This window comes from Podarcis liolepis, assembly GCF_965112155.1.
Source record: "Podarcis liolepis genome assembly, chromosome: 7".
Taxonomy (NCBI): domain Eukaryota; kingdom Metazoa; phylum Chordata; class Lepidosauria; order Squamata; family Lacertidae; genus Podarcis; species Podarcis liolepis.
Genome location: NC_139561.1, coordinates 29,272,696 through 29,286,932, shown reverse-complemented (window position 1 = coordinate 29,286,932; position 14,237 = coordinate 29,272,696). Strand labels below are relative to the sequence as shown.

The 14,237-nt window shown below is 49.4% G+C and overlaps 1 protein-coding gene across 9 annotated transcripts in view; it reads right to left on the bottom strand.

The window, feature by feature from the left end:
* The window catches only part of PLEKHG5 (pleckstrin homology and RhoGEF domain containing G5), a gene marked incomplete at its 3' end in the record, with an annotated part of 100,343 nt that overhangs the window by 41,860 nt on the left and 44,246 nt on the right, over window positions 1-14,237 (bottom strand). The window contains exon 1 of one of the 9 annotated variants that reach the window (XM_083512897.1): window positions 12,819-12,962. The exons of the other annotated variants lie outside the window; for them this stretch is intronic. Of the gene's footprint in view, window positions 1-12,818; window positions 12,963-14,237 lie in introns of those variants that run through there. 9 annotated transcript variants of the gene reach the window in all.

Sequence of the window (14,237 nt, the reverse complement as noted above, 5' to 3'; positions counted from 1 at the left end):
GGCAAAACCTTTTGCAAAATGATGGGTTTTTTCCTGTACAGATGCAAATGTAGACCTTCTATACAGTATCAGCAGAAGCAAGCCAGCTTCATTCCTCTTCCTAGCCATCCCAGATTTCTCCAATTCATTTCCAACCAGGATAAGCCCAAATTAGTTTCTCGATGAAATTCACCCCACGTGAATTTCAAGGTTTAAAGGCTTGAACATGGGTAGGCAAACTAAGGCCTGGGGGCCGGATCTGGCCCAATCGCCTTCTAAATCCGACACGTGAACGGTCCGGGAATCAGCGTGTTTTTACATGAGTGGAATGTTTCCTTTTATTTAAAATGCATCTCTGGGTTATTTGTGGGGCCTGCCTGGTGTTTTTACAGGAGTAGAATGTGTGCTTTTATTTCAAATGCATCTCTGGGTTATTTGTGGGGCATAGGAATTCGTTCATATTTTTCTTTCCAAAATACAGTCCGGCCCCCCACAAGATCTGAGGGACAGTGGACTGGCCCCCTGCTGAAAAGGTTTGCTGACCCCTGTGCTTGAATGAGATGGGAGAGTGGCATGCACCACTTTCCAACTGCTAGTGGGTTCTCCTTCTACATCGTTCAGATGCACAGGTTACAGGGAAACAGCTCCCTTTGCGTTTCTCTTTCTTTCACAAATTCATTTGCAATCCAGATTGTCGCCACATCTCTCCGTTCCTCCTTCTCTTCCATTCCACTGGGGGATGGATCTCCCTTTGGCTGCCTGCACATCTCCTCTGTGCAAACCCCCAAGCTGTTTTCGCTCCCTTGTTAGCTCACCGTCCGTAAAAAGCTGGCCTTTCATGCCCTGCCACCCACGTCCCAGCCCCTGTCACAGGAGGGGTACCTGAGTCCTTCGTGCCTGAAGTAACGTGCGCCACCCCACCCCCAGGGCTCACAGAGGAGTCTGCCGGTGGCCCTGGCCTACCAAAGCTCCTCCCCACACAGGCGCCGGAAGCAAGTGTCTGCAGCAGAACAATGCAAGAGTGGCTACAAGGCTTCCTCCGATTGTGAGGGACACCCTGGATGCCTGCGGCTGCTCAGCAACCCCAGAGAGCTATTTTTAAGCACACATCCGAGCCGGGCTGAGGGCTGCCTGGTGCCCTGTGACCTCACGTACAACAATGGCACAAGCACAGAAAAAGAGGACCTACTGGACCAGGTCAATGCCCCATCTAGTGCAGCATCCTGTTATCGCAGTGGCCAATCACTAGGATGCCATCAGGCAGGGTCTGAGCAAAAGAGCCCTCTCCCCTCCTGAGGATGCAGAAGCATCGCTGCCTCTGACAGGCTACGGCCTCCTGTCTCAGGTGTGCTTATATCAGAAGTTGTGACCACAGTGCAGCGGGCAGGAATTGAATCCGGCACCTTAGGGAGCTGGAGATGTCAGATTGATCCAGGAGGGGGCAGTGCAGCCCAGGCTACTGGAATTGCCTCTGCTGAAACCTAAAACCAATATTTAAAAATGCTTAACATTTCTGTTCTCATCCCTGTTTTGAAGGTGAAATGTCGGTGTCCCAGGCTAAAATCTGAGCGCTTTGGCCCTACTTGGCAGTTCAAATATGAAACCTCATAAGCTTTCAGCAAACTACCGGACACCATTGCATGTCAAATATCAAATATGCCATTGCAGGTCAGCTGTCAATTCAGTCGAATTCCTCAACACCAAGCCATGCCTACCTTTCCTACATTGGCAAATGTTGAAAGCAGCATTTGATTTATTGAAATAGGGAGAATATTCAGCAAATATTTGAAGGTTTGGCTAGAAATTGGCTAACCATTTCTTTTTGTTTTGGTTTTGGTCTGTGAGCCAAACACTGAAGGGTCTGCCAGGTTTTGAAATTGTCAGATTTTTCACTGTCAACCCTGAATTTGAAATTCACTATTTGTATTTTGGACCTGAAGCTTATTATCAAAACTGAAGTGAAAGGCAATGATATAACTTCTTCAGCTGCCCAACATTCACTGCTACTGAACTACTACTGTGGCTTGACAAAAGACTAGGTTAACCTCCTTTCCAAAACCATGAGGACTACACTCTTACTTTATTTTAAAGGCACTTGTTTTATTCTGCACCGAGGTAGCTATCGGATGCTGCCTGAAGCGTTGAATAATCTCTGTGTGATGAACAAGGATGCTGACCAGACAAAAGCCCACAGACTATTCGCCCTCAAAATCGACAAAGGCGAACTTGAAAGAGACCCTCTGTCAGGGCACAATTATTTCAAATCCAGCATTTGGGAACCAGCCGGTTTCCTGTGGCTCAAACTTCATTTCGCTGCCAGTCTCTGATCACAGCCAAACTTCTGGAAGGAAATACCTTGCACAGGGCCTCTCTTCCATCTGCCCCAACACAGTTTGGGCCACATCAGAGTTCAAGTTCCAGCCACCCTCATGGGAAAGGCCATAGCTCAGCGGTAGGGTATCCGCTTTGCATGCAGAAGGTCCCAGGTTCGATCCCCGACACCAGCTCCAAGCAGAGCCAGGAATGTCCCCTGCCTGAAAGCCCTGGAGAGCCATTGCTGCCAGTCAGTGAAGACAATATTGAGCTAGATGGACCAATGAATGGCCTGACTCAATATATAAGGCACCTTCCTATGCGCCTAACTAATTTCATCCAAATGCTGTGCACCCCAAACTTTGTACTGCCAAGCTGCAATCACAGACGTTTTGCGGTATGCTATTCATGTCAGCCTGGATAGCTCAGTTGGTTAGAGTGCAGGGCTGGTAACACCAAGGTTGCAGGTTCAATCCCTGTTTGGGACAGCTGCATATTCCTGCATTGCAAGGGGGTTGGACTAGATGAGTCTCAGGGTCCCTTCCAACTCTGCAATTCTGTGTTTCTATTTTGTTTCTATCCTGCCTTCTCTCCAAGAGCGATTCTCCCCCCTGTGCCCGCATTTTATCTTCACAACAACCCTTTGAGGTAGGTTAGACCGGGAGAAGAGGGACCGGCTCAAAGTCACCTAGTAAGCTTCATAGCTAAGTAGGGATTTGAACTGGGATCTCCTGGATTCTTCCCAGACTGTAAATAGTGCCCACATTTCTCCTTGGGTTTTTTTCTTGCTCTGGAGGATAGGACCCAAACAAATGGATTTAAGTTACTGTACAAGAAAGGAAAGGGACGCGGGTGGCACTGTGGGTTAAACCACAGAGCCCAGAACTTGCCAATCAGAAGGTTGGTGGTTCAAATCCCCGCAACAGGGTGAGCTCCCATTGCTCTGTCCCAGTTCCTGCCAACCTAGCAGTTCAAAAGCACATCAATGTGCAAGTAGATAAATAGGTACCGCTCCAGCACAAAGGTAAACGGTGTTTCTGTGCGCTGCTCCGGTTCGCCAGAAGCGGCTTAGTCATGCTGGCCACATGACCCGGAAGCTGTACGCCGGCTCCCTCAGCCAATAAAGCAAGATGAGCGCCGCAACCCCAGAGTCGGTCATGACTGGACCTAATGGTCAGGGGTCCCTTTACCTTTACCTTTTACAAGAAAGGAAGAGCTTTCTGACAGTAAGAGCTGTTAGACAGCAAAACAGGCTCCCACGAGAGGTGATGGGAAGTTTTTAAGTAGAGGTTGGATGGCCATCTGTCATGTATGATCCAGTTGAGATTCCTGCCTTGCAGGGGGTTGGACTAGGTGACCCCCAGAGTCCCTTCCAACTCTACAACTCTATGATATCTGAAAAGAGAAGTGCTATTTCATTGGAAGCCATAGAGATTTCCATGCTCAGACATGATGAGCAAAATGTACTGCAATCGTGGTGCAGGCCAGACAATTCAGCCACTCCACAGTTGCACAAAGCAAGAGCAGAAATCAGCGTTCAGTGACCTGAGTCCACCAGCATCCAGCTTTTACCAACAACCTCAGGGTCCAGCCTTTGAGATACCCTCGAAAACAGGCGGGCAATTCCTTGACAAAATACGAAAAGTCAGAGGGGGTCTGAGGAGAATTTCCTACCAGAAGGCAGCCCAGGAAGTGGAAGAGGGACAGCAAAAACCACCTCGGGGTCTTGGTCCTTCAAAGTACGGAAAGTAACTACAGTGGTACCTCAGGTTAAGTACTTAATTCGTTTCGGAGGTCCGTTCTTAACCTGAAACTGTTCTTAACCTGAAGCACCACTTTAGCTAATGGGGCCTCTTGCTGCCGCCGTGCCGCCGGAGCACGATTTCTGTTCTCATCCTGAAGTTCTTAACCTGAGGTAATATTTCTGGGTTAGTGGAGTCTGTAAACTGAAGCATATGTAACCTGAACTGTATGTTACCCGAGGTACCACTGTAGACATATGCAAATGATCTTTATTTGCATCTTTAAGATGCAACTCTATTGCCTCGAATATTATCATTTCAGTGCCCTGTTGATACGTTTTTCACAAAAGGTTTCCCCAGAGCGGGAGTTACTGCCGCCATTTTAAAGCTCACCAGCATAACCCGAAACAGGCAGCCGGGTGTCTACCCGGTGCAGCACCACGCTTCCTACAGAGCTGATGCGATGCCTGTCTGTCTTACCAGGTGCAACAGCCAGGCCACCTTCCCATCTCACTGTTCCTAGAGTGACACCCCTCAGATACAAACCAAGGCAGCCAGGCAAGCTCCTGGCTGAAAAGCCAGCAGGCCACGTGGCAATCCCCACGTCCGAGCCTTGCTGAAAACATCCGCAGTCTCCTGCAAGGCTTTTCCTTCCCTGCACTCGAAGCTGAGAGGGAGGGAAAGGGCCAACGAGCCAGCAGCTGAAGCAACAGGAAGCCCCGGAGATACGGGGAGTCGGAATCAGCAGGTGGCTCAGACGGGAGATGAAACACATTTGACCCGCTGGCAACCAAACATCGGTGGCAAATGCACAGAAAGGGCTGGAGACAGTGGAGGAGGAGAACGAGGGAGGGACCAACAGCTGCTGGCTGTTTCAACGGCCATCTTGAAAGCGAATGCCACTCTCCCGGCCGGACAGAGAAGCCTCAGGTGCGACAAGGGAGCCTCCCCGGAGGAAACGCAACCGCCGGGAGGGCGGCAGGAGGCTGCCAGCTGCTCCAGCCCCAGAAACTCACCCCTAAGGCCCCACTTTGCCCCCAAGCCAGGTCTTGCAGACCAGGGCAGGACAGAGAGAGCCTGTCCCCAGCTGGCTGGCTGATTCATGGCTCCGGGAGGATTTGAAGGAGGCATCCCAGCCATGACAAAGCCTTGACTAAGCAGGTGGGGCATCTCTGGGGCTTGCAGTGAGTAAGGGCTCGAAAGCCGCTCCTGCCAGGCTGGGCCCAGACAGGCCGCAATCCGCTGCCAGCGCAGGAGCCGTCCGGCTTGCTGGTACTTGCCTCTGCAGCGGCTGGGTCTGGCTTTCCCCTCCTCTCATCGCCTGTCTCTGCCAGGAAACTCTCCCAGCTGGAACCTAAGCCGGCAGCATTGAGGGGCGGAGAAGGAGGCACTCCCTCCCTCCCCAGGTGAGCAGGAGCAACGGTAACCAGCAGGGCATTAAGTTTCCAAAAAAACCCCCTCTTTTTGGTATGTTTTTTATTAAATTTTCTGTTTTACATTTTAAAACATTCATTTAAACAACCTTTAAATATCCATGACTTCCCTTCTTCTCTTTCCATGATTCATTTTACAAAACATATTTTACATAAACTAAACCATTCGGCATTCCATTAATACATCCATCAAAGCTTATTTACACTGCTGAATTTATCTTAACGCTGCCAACGTTTTCAAGTGTACACAGTTCCCCCCCATATATCCAATAAACAATTTCCCATCTTCTTTAAACGTATGTTCTTCTTGTTCTCTTATTCTATACGTTAGGTCTGCAAGCTGCGCATATCCAATCAGTTTAAGTTGCCGTTCTTCTTTGGTTGGGACCTCGCTCATTTTTCCATTTGTGTCAAGCTACATAGCAAGCTGCCTTATGAGCATAAAAGAACATAAAAAGAGGACTGCCTTTATCAAGCCAAAGGCCTATCTAGTCCAGCATCCTATTCTCACAGTGGCCAACCAGATGATTTGAGAATTTCATCAGCTGGTACAGTGGTACCTCGGGTTAAGTACTTAATTCGTTCCGGAGGTCCGTACTTAACCTGAAACTGTTCTTAACCTGAAACACCACTTTAGCTAATGGGGCCTCCTGCTGCTGCCGCGCCGCTGGAGCACAATTTCTGTTCTCATCCTGAAGCAAAGTTCTTAATCTGAAGCACTATTTCTGGGTTAGCAGAGTCTGTAACCTGAAGCATATGTAAACTGAAGCGTATGTAACCCGAGGTATCATTGTATTCAGAAGCATTATTATTATTATTAGTTTTTAATGTGTGACATTTTTATGTATTTTTATTCTTTGTTGGAAGCCGCCCAGAGTGGCTGGGGAAACCCAGCCAGATAGGCGGGGTACAAATAATAAATTGTTGTTGTTGCTGCTGCTGCTGCTGCCTCTGGCTGCAGAGGCAGAGCAAAGCCACTGTGTCCAATAGCTATTGATAGCCCTCTCCTCTTTTAAAGCCATCCAGACTGGTGGTTATCACTGCCCCCTCCTGGGCAAGTTTCATAGTTTACGGTACCCTCCCAACATTTCCCCAATGAAAACAGAGACGTCCCCTCCATTTCTCTGATGAGAATAGGGACACCCGAAGGAAAAGCAGAACATTCCCGGATCAAATCCGAAACCGGGGCAGCTTCTGTTAATCCAGAACTGCCCCTGGAAAATAAGGACACCTGGAAGGTCTGAATGCTTCTGAATATCCAGTTGCTGGAGACCACAGGAGGGAAGAGAAGTCTTGTGTTCAAATCCTGTGCTGGGGCTTCCCAACGGGGCATCTGGTTAGCCACACTGAGAACAGGACGCTGGATTAGATGGGCCTCCTCTGGCCTGATCCAGCAAGCCTTTTTTTATGTCCTTACTTCCAACTGCTTTTCCTTGTTGCACACAAGTGAGGAGAGCAAAGGGAAGGGCATGGCCAGCCCTATCATTAGAAAGAGGGAAGCAGCTGCCTCATGAGTCAGTGGCCTTGCCCTATTCTCTCTGTGTCCCCTAAGCTAGCTTGCTCTGTGCCTCTTAGGCTAAACTGCTGCCCTCGGGTATATTGGAGGATGCCGTTGCCTTAGCCAGAAGTAAGATTAAACTGCCTCTCCGGTCTGATTCTGTGCATGGAATGAGAGATGGAGCATCTTCAGGCAGCAAAATGTCTTGGGCTGGCTTGGGCAAAGGGATTCGGCTGGAGTGTGGCAGAAGAGAGGGGAGCTGTTGCCCCAGATTTGGAAGGTACAGAATCTGCTTTACATGCAAAACATCCCAGGTAAGACTCAAAACGTCTCCAGTCAAAAATCCTGAGAGCCAAGAAATCCGATGTTCTGCCATCAAGATAGTTATACTATATATATTTGTGAGCCAATGTGGTGTAGTGGTTAGAAAAGTGCTGGACTAGGGACCTGGGAGAGACCAGGGTTTGAATCCTCCTCTCAGCCTCCTAGCATGACCTTGGGCCAGTCGCTGCCTCTCAGCCTAGCCTACCTCGCAGAGTTGTTGGAGAAAAAGCTGGGACATAAATGCATTTAATATTATTATTTTTTTAAGTATCCTGGAGTGGGGGCCTCTGGGATCTTGCCAGCCCAGGCAAGCCTTCAGTTGAGTCAAGGCAGGCCTAGAACCAGCTCCTCAGGAGAAATTGAAGCATAAAGTAGAAAATTGGTTCCAATATCGTCAAATAATGGAATTTTTTAAACAGGACAGGAAAATCGGTTTCCAGGTGGAAAAATCAAAATTAGAAACCGAACTGTTAGAACCCAATACTAAGAATTTATCTAGAATGTACAACTTGCTGTTGAAATGGAACACACAGGATGAAACAGTTAAATCGGCTATGATCAAGTGGGCTCAGGATGTTGGACATAACATTATGTCAGCTGACTGGGAATGGTTATGGAACACCGGTATTAAATTTACGGCATGTAATGCCTTAAAGGAAAACATTATGAAAATGGTATACAGGTGGTACATGACCCCAGTCAAGCTGGCAAAAATCTATCATTTGCCCGATAATAAATGTTGGAAGTGTAAAGAGACTGAAGGTACCTTTTATCACCTTTGGTGGACATGCCCGAGGATTAAGGCCTTCTGGGAAATGATCTACAATGAAATGAAAAAGGTACTTAAATGTACCTTTCCTAAAAAACCAGAGGCCTTTCTCTTGGGCATGGTCGGCCAATTGGTGACAAAGAAAGATAGAACTTTTTTTATGTATGCCACAACAGCAGCAAGAATACTCATCGCAAAGTATTGGAAGACACAAGATTTACCCACTGTGGAAGAATGGCAGATGAAAGTGATGGACTATATGACATTGGCCGAGATGACAGGCAGAATCCGTGACCAACGAAAAGAGACGGTGGAAGAGGAGTGGAAAAAATTTAAAAGCTACCTTAAGGACTACTATAAACTTAATGAATGCTAAAATGTTGTGGTTCCCAGAAGCAAAAGGGTACAGGGATATAAGGTTAGACTATAAAAGAGGACTAAGATGATAGAGATTGGAAAGTAACAATTGGGAGTTGCTAGTTGAATTATGGATATTGGGATGCAGAGAGGGGGGGTATGGGGAAGTCCAAGAAAAGAGGTTTATGAAAATATGTTTGAAATTATACGTGTATGTTTGTCTTTTTTAATGTTTGTTTGTTTTTCTTAAAAATGTTGTAAAACCAATAAAAATTTTATAAAAAAAAAAAATAGAACCAGCTCCTCAGCCAGTCATCCACCAGCCAGCCACACATCCCGGCTAACTCACAGGAAACACTCCGTCTGGTGATGAGTCAAGGGAAATCTCCACAGCCGGGCGTGGGATTGTAAACAAGTGTGTCTCACACTGTTTTGACACAGAGCACGTCGCACGCAGCACTCTCGGTGGCGTGTCCCTTCGCAGACAGTCATTACAACAGGTAGGGAGAAGGGGAGGCGGGCGGGTGAAGTTTGTCTTTATAAGCGGAGGGTTGGGGAAGCTGCATCAGTTGAAATCTGCTATGCTGCAAGGCAGGGAGGTTACCTATGCTTGAGATTTTGGGGGGAGCTCTCAGCAGGCAAATGGCCCACTATAACTGTTAAGTTGTGGGTGAACATATCAGACGACACAGCGATTCTCCAAACAGCTCTTGTTTATTCACAGGCCAGAACAGAACTGAACTGAAGGGTTCAGCCAGCCTGCTTATATAGAGCTCCAGTACAATGTAACTGTAACAACTTTCTGTAACTATCCAATCACTGAACGTCACTTTTGATCCCTTATTTGCATATGTGGACCTGAACTATCTACAGTAACCCCCCTGCTGGCCCAGGGTGAGAACTTCAGTACATAACAATAATGACACAGCCACAGATTATGCTGTCCTTAGCCAGGTGCCTCTGAGCATGTCCAGAGTTTTGTTTCATTCTCCCCCTGACCGCTTTCAGCTGACAAGACTGGCTTGCTTATCTGGGTATTATTTCTTGAATTTCTCCCCCCCCCACCCCGCCAGGAGCTCAATGTGGTGCGAAGTTCTCCCCCTGCTCATTTAATACCCAAAACAATCCTGTGAGGTAGGATATGCTGAGATACAGGTGACTGGCTCAAGGTCAAACCCAGTGAGTTTCATGGCTGAGTGGGAATTTGAACACAGGTCTCCCAGGCCCTAGTCCAGCACTCTAACCACTGCACTGCACTGCTCTTGTTCTCTCCCTTCTGCATTGGTGCCCTCTGCCATCAGTGAGGTTTGGGGCAAGACACCTTCAATGGGGTATTCCCTCTCCAGCAAGTTTACTCTTCCTTGAAATTAGCTCAGGAGGCTCTTCTTAGTCAGGACCAAACAGCGGGCGATGCCCAGGCCTGCCAAACCTTGATGCAATCCTGGACTGGCGGTGGGGGGGAGATGGCAGCGGAGAGGGGCTCACTTAACAGAGAGGTAGAAGACGGGACACGCCAGAGCCATGCCGCAAAACGAGGCCGGCCGATGCCACCATCCAGGTGCAAAGTGAAGATCCTGGTGGCAGCATGCCTGGATTGGCATCCCTGGGCACATATCATTGCATCAGTTGCCACTTCCCTATGTGTAGTAGACGACAGAACAGCTCAGCTGGGACTTTTCTCTTGACAAAAGAGGAGCCTGACTGCCGGATGAAGGCAAACATCCACTCCAGTGGCCAATCAGATGCGTTCTGTGAAGCTGCTGGAAAGACTTGAAGGAACGAGGCCTCTGCTGCAGCTGCTCCCCAGAATCTGGTAGACTTTCTCTGCACATGGAAGTTCCAGTTAGCTGTCTTGGCTGCTGATGAGCCTCTCTCCATGCACTGGCTTAGCTGCCACCGAAACCAGGAGCCCTTGCCGCATCTTGTGGTGATGAGTTCCACAGGTGCGAAGGAGCACCTCCTTTCAAATATGTCCTGCCATTCAGTTGCAATGGATGGACCCAAGCTCTGGCATCCAAAGAGGGGTGGGGGGAAGCTGCTCCCGCTGCCCCACTTCCAACAAACCATGCAGGATTTTACAAACTTCGATCGCATCCTTCCTCACACGCCTTTTTTCCTGTGCTGTGACTGGCCGAGTGGCTAGCAAAATTGTGGCAGCCAGGTAGCCGTCTTAGCCACAGGTGCAGCAAAAAACACTGGCTGTTTGTTTCTGCCTGCCAATAGCCATCAGTGTGTTCCTTCCAGAAGTAATACATGCCACATCCGTTGAGACCTGGCGTTGTGTAGTGATTAGTGTCATACTAGGCCCTGGGAGAGACCAGGGCTCAAATTCCCACTTGGCCATGAAGATCACTGGGTGTGACTTTGGGCCAGTCACTGCCTAACTAACCTCACAATGTTGTTGTGGGAATTAAAGGGAGGGGGGGAACCATGTATGCCATCTTACGCTCCTCAGAGGAAAATGTGGTATATAAGCTCATCATTTCACTTAAACCAGGACAAAAAGGCGACAGTGATTCTACCACATAGGTGCCAATTCCCTGGAGCCCTTGGTGCCTGAGCACCCACAAAATTCCCCAGGCACCCACAAATTTCAGTGCCAGGGCTTTGCATGCTGCACAGCAGCCATGGCTCCAGGCACCCACAGTTGCAGGGCCAAGTTGGCATTCCTGCTCTACCATGTGACTAAATAATGGGGAAACTCTCCTCCTAACTGCAATTCCTGCATTGCAGGGGTTTGGATTAGATGACCCTCGAGGTCCCTTCCAACTCTACAATTCAGTTATTTTTCCTCCCCCAGGTCAGTGCTGCCCATCACTGGGGGGTGGAGTGGGGCTTGGCAAGGTCAATACAGAAAGACATCCGCGCCCCCCATGGCAAAACTGCTCCAGCATCAAAGTCTGACAGGCAAAAGCCAGGCTATTTGAGGAGGACTGAACCTGACCAAGACACCTCCTGTCCGAAGTCCACATGACCCTGAGAATAAGCAAAACAATGATGCAGAAAAGAGCATCTCAGAGCTCGTGCAGAAGGCCGCCCCCTCACCCCCCCCAAGTGTGACATTCCACCCTGGGAAACAGAGGGGTGTGGGCCTTTCTGACAGGCTGACCCTTCTTGCCAACTCGCAGAGCAACGTTTCCACTTGGCCTGTTGCTGGAACGGGTGGCTGCAACACCGGAATGACGCTCGGCCATGTTTTTCTGCTGCCAACGCACGTGGCAGCCTAGCTGGGTGGGGCTCAGTCTGGAGGCTGCGGCTGGTGCAGAAGGCAGCTGCTTGTGAGGGTTGCCAGAGTAGAATGCCTTGTCTGTAGATTGGCACGGGCTGCCAACCATGCTACCGGTTCAAAGTTCGAGCACTAAGCACAATAGGGCCCAAAGCAACTCAGGACCAGTTTACTTAGCAGAGGCTGCCTCACCCCCTCCTTTGCAAATTGCACCGAGAAAGGGATAAATTGCTCTTTGCAAATAACATGTTAAGGCAAATTATTATTTAATATTTATTTTAAAAGTGGAACACACTCCCTTGGGAGGTTGTGCACTCTCCTTCCTTGGAGGTTTTTAAGCAGAGGTTGGATGGCCATCTGTCATGGATGCTTCAGCTGAGATTCCTGCATCTCAAGGGGTTGGACTAGATGACCCTTGGGGTCCCTTCCAACCCTACAATTCTATGACTCCGTGATTCTATTTCTTGCATTGGTATCCCACCTTTTTCTCCAAGGAGTTGAAGGCGGTGTCCATGGTTTTTCCCCCTTCTTCCTTTAATCCCCACAACAACCTTGTAAAGGTAGGTTAGGCCAAACAGCAGTGACTAGCCCAACAAACTAGTCCAAAACTCTAACCACTGCACCACACTGTCTTTCATGAAGGTCACTTCATGTCCTCTGCCACTGGGCCACCTCTTGGTCAAAGCAACAGCAGTAGCAGCGGAGGGTCTACTCTGCCCAAGACAAGCCGGCACCCGATCCTGCAGCACACCAAGCAGACAAGGAAGCACCTCTCTCCAAAGAAAACACATTCTGCACCTGCCCAGGAACACCGTTTTTGAACACCTGTCTTTTTCCCCTTGGGGAGATGAATTCCGCAGGCATCCAGAATCAAGCACTCCTCTGCACCATCTTCTTCGTGCAGGGCCAAACAGTTCTGACAAACCCCCCTTCCTCACAAACCCCCTTTGGCACCCCAGATGGACGTGAGCCAACCAGCAAGGCTTGGTACCCAAGCAGAAAACCCAAATGTCTCTGACACCCACCAAGCCCTCCTGCGCAAGAGCAGGTTGTGCTTTCTGGGCCCTTGAGCTGCAATTCCTGCATTGCAGGGAGGCAAACGAGATGACCCTTTGGGTACCTTCCAGCTCCACAATCCTGCGGTTCTAGACAGGCATCCCAAAAGCAGCTTCCATACCTTGCCAGCGGCAGGACTGCCTGTCGCTGGAAGGGGCTTCTCTCCCTTCTCCTCCTCCTCCTTGCGGCTCTCCAGGAGCCAAGCTTTCCAGAGTCAGCAGTGGGATCCTCTGTGCAAGATGCCACCCCTCTGCAACTGCCGCTGCCGCCACCACAACAAAGACCAACCCCTTCAGGAACGAGTGCTCTTTCGGTGTGTTTGTGTGTCTAAAGTTCAGGAGGAGTGGCTCAGGGGGACAGCACGCAGCCAGGAAGGTTGTGCACCTGGACAGGACAAGTTCCAGCATGCTTCTCATCCAAGGGACGACCTCCAGAAGGGCAGCCTCGGGGCTCTGTTGACCTCTGCGGCACTCGCAGTCTGTACTGGCGAGGCTTAGGGCAGAGAAGGCGCTGGCCCGCCTGCCTGCCATCCCCAAGCAAGGCACAAGCCGCTTCAACAGAAGCACAGGAACCTGGAAAGCTGCCTTCCGCTGAGTCAGAAAATTGGCTCATCTATTTTCGACTCTCCTGGGCGCAGGAATTTAACCTTAATTATTTACAATTTTTGTTTAACCCGCAAGAAAGAAGGGCATTTTCGCTGGCTAGGTTCAATTGTAATCCTTCTAACCTCCTTTGGGGTAAGTTTGCGGGTATGGCAGAAGGAGATGGGATCTGCCCATGTGATGCCCACCTGGTGGAAACTCTCGCTCACATGGCCCTTAAATGTATGATGATCTCCGCCATCAATTTTTAGACCATCTATGTATTCCAACATGGAAAGCAGAGACGGAGGTTATACGCTTCTTATTACAGGGGAGAGACCAGGAGCTCACCAAGACAGTAGCCAAATTCCTCTATTTGATTTTCTGCCACTGAAGTACGCTACAGGACCCTGTCCTTGCTGTATTGCTGAAATGGCAATGAGATCGCATTGGCCTATTTATTCTGAATGTTTGTAAAGGTAAAGGTAAAGGGACCCCAGACCATTAGGTCCAGTTGTGACCGACTCTGGGCTTGCGGTGCTCATCTCGCTTTATTGGCCGAGGGATCCGGCGTACAGCTTCCGGGTCATATGGCCAGCATGACTAAGCCGCTTCTGGCAAACCAGAGCAGCATACGGAAACGCCATTTACCTTCCCGCCAGAGCAGCACCTATTTATCTACTTGCACTTTGACGTGCTTTCGAACTGCTAGGTTGGCAGGAGCAGGGACCGAGCAACGGGAGCTCACCCCGTCGTGGGGATTCAAACTGCCGACCTTCTGATCGGCAAGTCCTAGGCTCTGTGGTTTAACCCACAGTGCCACCCGTGTCCGTCCCATTAAATCAACTCAATGTCGCAGCCCTAGATTTTCACGGGTTTGGAATAATGTTGGAATTCACACATTTTAACAGACACACACGGCCACTCAGGTCATAAGCAATCCATGTTTTGGCAGAGAG